Source organism: Oratosquilla oratoria, chromosome 5, assembly GCF_046742065.1.
Source record: "Oratosquilla oratoria isolate Oo_2021 chromosome 5, ASM4674206v1, whole genome shotgun sequence".
Taxonomy (NCBI): domain Eukaryota; kingdom Metazoa; phylum Arthropoda; class Malacostraca; order Stomatopoda; family Squillidae; genus Oratosquilla; species Oratosquilla oratoria.
In genome coordinates, this window is record NC_134781.1 from 8,792,914 (window position 1) to 8,797,913 (window position 5,000).

Sequence of the window (5,000 nt, forward strand, 5' to 3'; positions counted from 1 at the left end):
AACCCCCCCCCCCGTGTAATGGGGAAAAAGCCTTGGTATATGTATGTATGTATGTACAAACCAAAAACTAGAGGGAGTTGATAAATGGATGTTTAGTGCATAAATTGAACGTTTGAAGTTGTCTCCAAGAATCTAGGGAACAGAGATGCATAAGTAAGGGGTGAGTGAGAAAATCAAGCCATTACTTACAGGATTTACGTGTAAGCCTACTTCACATTTCCAAAACAAAAGCCATTGTGTCAGAAAGGTATCAGAAGGACATCATTCGCCTTTATGGTTTTATTCTGCTTAATGATAGACGATTTTATTCAGGTCAAGGAGGTTTGTCATCCCCCAGCGAGTTAACTATCTCGATTCAACCCAGGCCCAGTGTCCATTTTAGATTTTTTTCTGGCTGACGCCAGGCGTTTCTATTCAGCATAGATTAACTTCTTGCCCAACAATGGGTTTGGAATCTGTAGAGAATGAGTACCACCACAGAAGGGATTGAATACTCTGAAATGTATTCGTACATTAAATGCGATACATTGCCAAAGATGTATCTGAATAGCAAATCAAACTTAGATAAATGGAATGTATTCAGATACTAAACACAATGCTGATAAAAGGTAAAAGAATATTTTTCTAAATATGTTTAAACCTTGAATATTAGTTTCTACACTGTATACAAAGGCATCCATACGCAGTGCAGTGAGGCACAGTTCATGTGCCGTGGCGGGACCCCCCCCCCCCCGCAGGGTCGAAGGTGGTTTAACCTTACGGTTTCATTGTGCGACGACCCACGTCCGCAACCACTTTTCCTACCACGACACGGAGTGAATACGGGAGGGGGGGGGAGGCGACAAACCTTCTGCCCATGGCATCACTCGATCCACTTGTAATCTCTCCTTCCACATTCCTATCTCTTGCACGCTCCCTTACTTGATCTTGTGATGTATCATGTGCCCCCAAGGTTCTTTCCAACACATTTATCCGCCTTATTCTAGGTCTTCTCTGGCTTATTCCATTCCTGTTTTTCACATCCTCTTCATGATCCGGTCCCCATGTATCCTTTCCAAATGCCCAAATCACCTCACCACTCTCTGATCTGCCTCCTTTTAATATCTATATTTTGCCTCACCTCCGCAGTTCTCACTTTATCTATACTTGAAAGACTACTGATATTTCTCAAACGCTCAATTTGTTCTTCTAAACCTCTGCTCCTTACAGCGCCTTGGACACAATCACTCCTTCTTTTTACTCCCTTCTATTTTATCCAGACATTTACTTTCTTCATTTTGGTGACACTTCTTTATCTAATTCTCCATTCACCGATACATATGACACCAGGTACTTGGTATTCTCCACTTCCTCAAGCATTATATTTTTCTACCTGCAACCACTACCATTCTCTGTAAATTTCTTAACTTGGTTTTTACTTACCCCGCCAAACTCAGTTACCAACTGCTTTAGTCTCTCTCCATAAACAGCCATATGTGCAGGGTCACGCGTCATTATCAAATTGAAAATTTTCCCATATCCTTTCTATCTTTCATATTGATTCTAAACCTTTATCTAGCTCTCTTGTACTGATTTTCCTTGCCGCTCCATTCACATGCACATTAAACAACCATAAAGGTATATCACACATCTCGGTGCAACGCTACATTAATTTGAAATCCTTCATGTCTATCATTTCCGACTCTCGCACAAGATCTACTGCTTATATAAAAACACCCAACCGTTTTCAACGGACTTTCTTTAAAATCAATACGTTCGCAATACGTTCTACAACGCTTCTCTATTAACTTTGTCATAAGCTATGACCATTCAGAATGCATTTCTCTAAGTGTGTGCATTCCACCTTAAAAATCACCAAGCCAAGAGAGAGCTACGAATCAGATGGAACAACACTGATCTGGCACACCACCCACACCCTGTCTATTTAGGTGTTACTCTCGACAGGACTCTCTCTTACAAAGAGCATATCAACAAGTTGATTGGAAAAATCTCAACCAGAAACAACCTCCTCAGCAAACTTGCCACCACCAGCTGGGGAACAGACCCAAACACCCTGCGACAAACAGCTTTGGCACTGTGTTATTCCACTGCAGAATATTGCGAACCAGTATGGGCCAGATCATGCCATGCACACAAAATAGATCCAGAACTGAACAGGTCGTGTCGAATAATTACAGGTACCCTAAAACCAACGCCATTACATACTTTCTACAGACTGGCAGGGATTCCACCTCCCCACATTCGGCGCGAAATAATTACCAAGATAGAAAAATATAAACAACAAAATGATCCCAGGCATCCACTATACGGTCACCTTCAGGTTGGACAGAGACTGAAGTCCCGCCAAAGCTTCATGACGGTGGAGGGACTAGATCCAACCCAAGCTGTGGCCCATAGACTAGAATGTTGGCAGGAATATGACAATCTGGGCCATAACGAGGCCATACCATGCCCAAACGAGACCTTGCCCCCAGGAGCAAACCTAACCAGGAAGGACTGGGTTATCTTAAACAGAGGAAGAGCCAAGGTGGGCAAAACGAGAGAAAATCAACACAAGTGGGGATACTCCAATAGCCCCCAATGTCCCTGTGGCGAAGTACAGACGATGGTCCACGTCCTCTGGGAATGTCCATTGAGTCCCCATTGCTCCGACCAAGACCTTAGGGAAGCAAATGAAACTGCCCTTATATGGACACGGTTCTGGTGCGACAAGATATGATGATGACCACAAGTCTTGATCCGTACAGCTTCTTCCTCTCCTGAAGGAATTATCACACTGTATTTCCACGGGCTTCACCGGCGCCGACAATTGAGAGCTCGTTTGAGTAAGAATGACTTCGATTATAATATTCTATTTTTCAAATGCCCAAATATCAAATCATCTTTCCGTCATATACAGTATAGCAAAGCTGAATGACGAACTGAGAGATTGTAAAGCAATACGAATATTAGACATTCTATTGAAATATTCTTAGAGAAGTCTAGATTTCTGTAAACGAAGTCATATTCTAGTTGTTCAAATGGAAATTGGAGGTCCACATTGGTCTTCTCCAATTATTCCCTCTGTTTTACTTTTGATCCTCATCATCATTTGCTCATGCATCTAAACAACTCAATAAACTAAACCTTCCGAAACGTCTACATTCATACTTACCTCTTTTACCCTTAATGATACTAATTGTCAATAAGTAAGTCCTGCACATTTGTTCAACCATTTTCTTTTTTCAACACACACTTTTCAATTGAAAAACGCAGAAAATTACTTACACATCTACGAAAGCTGCAATTTGACTAAAGAGGAAATAACATTTGCATAAATCAATATCACACGCCTCAGCACCAAGTTTGCCTCAGCACCAATCGTTCAGACATTCTTCTTAATAATATCCCTCTCCTTAATTATTTTACTAGGGAAAAAGTCGTTCAATATTTTCAGAAGGCAATGTGGTATTGCATCTCAACTGAAAAGAGTTACGTAGCATTCTTTCATAAATTAAAGAGAAGAATGCTGATCACTCATAACTTTTGTGAACCCTCTCTTTTGGTCCCCTCTTGAAATTTCCTCTTCATCACCAAAAGACAGAAGCGCTGGTTATTACTGAAAAAATACTAACTAACACTATAGTATTTCAGAGATAATCAGAGTAAAAGGGAGTTTCTGAAGACTTGTGTTTCTTGACAGTCATTTAACTCCGTCGATGGTTCCAAGCGAGCCGACCTTTCGACATTGATTCCAGCGGATAGTGCTATCATCACAGGTGTTTGAAGCGAAGCAGTTCTCCTCGAACTATTTTAGTCAGCCATCACTGCTTGATGGATTGGGTGACGATTCATCACCAGCGTAAAAAAAAAAAAAAAAAAAAAAAAAAATCAAGATGTCACAATAAATATGTTTTGGACACAAGCTTCCATACTATTTTCAAAAACTTCTAATGAGTGTTTTCTCTCCTTCGTTAGGGTCCATGTTTCACAGCTAGGTTTTTGAAAAAAAAAAATCCTAAGAAGGGTTTTTGGTGTTGTATTTGACATTGATCTAGGCCACTGGGCGAGGCGCCGTAATAGAGACCTCGTCAGATGTCAGGGCAGCCTTATAAACAAGTCATCGTAAGAGCTAGATACCTAAGATGGGCAGGACACTGCACCAGAATGACAAAAGAAAGACTACCAAAAATGATAATGAATGCAATGGAACTCTACAAGGACGCCGACACGTTGGAATACCTCGGTATCGATGGCTAGACAACATGAACAAAGATGTCCTGCAGCTGGCACCGGATATGGAGAATTGGCAAAGGGCAGCACAAGATCGAGCGCTATGGCGAGGCTTGACGGTGGCAATGACGAGTCGTCAAGTGGACTAAGACCTACATAAGAGAGAGAGAAAGAGAGAGAGAGAGAGAGAGAGAGAGAGAGAGAGAGAGAGAGAGAGAGAGAGAGAGAGAGAGAGAGAGAGAGAGAGAGAGAGAGAGAGAGAGAGAGAGAGAAAGATATATAGATATATATATATATATATATATATATATATATATATATATATATATATATATATATATATATATATATACATATAGAGAGAGAGAGAGAGAGAGAGTGAGAGAGAGAGAGAGGAGAGAGAGAGAGAGAGAGAGAGAGAGAGAGAGAGAGAGAGAGAGAGAGAGAGAGAGAGAGAGAGAGAGAGAGAGGGAGACAGAGAGAGAGAAATAGAGAGAGAGAGAGAGAGAGAGAGAGAGAGAGAGAGAGAGAGAGAGAGAGAGAGAGAGAGAGGGGATAGAGAGAGAGGGTAGTAAAAGGGAGGAGAGAGAGAAATAGAGAGAGAGAGAGAGAGAGAGAGAGAGAGAGAGAGAGAGAGAGAGAGAGAGAGAGAGAGAAGCTTCTATAGAGTGTCTCCTCCTTCGGTTCTTGGCAAGACCATCAAGAGTTCTCCAGCCAAAGCAGAGTTTTGGTCACCTTAGCTTGAAGCATGGATGTGACACGGTCACCAAGATTAGGTCATTAACTAC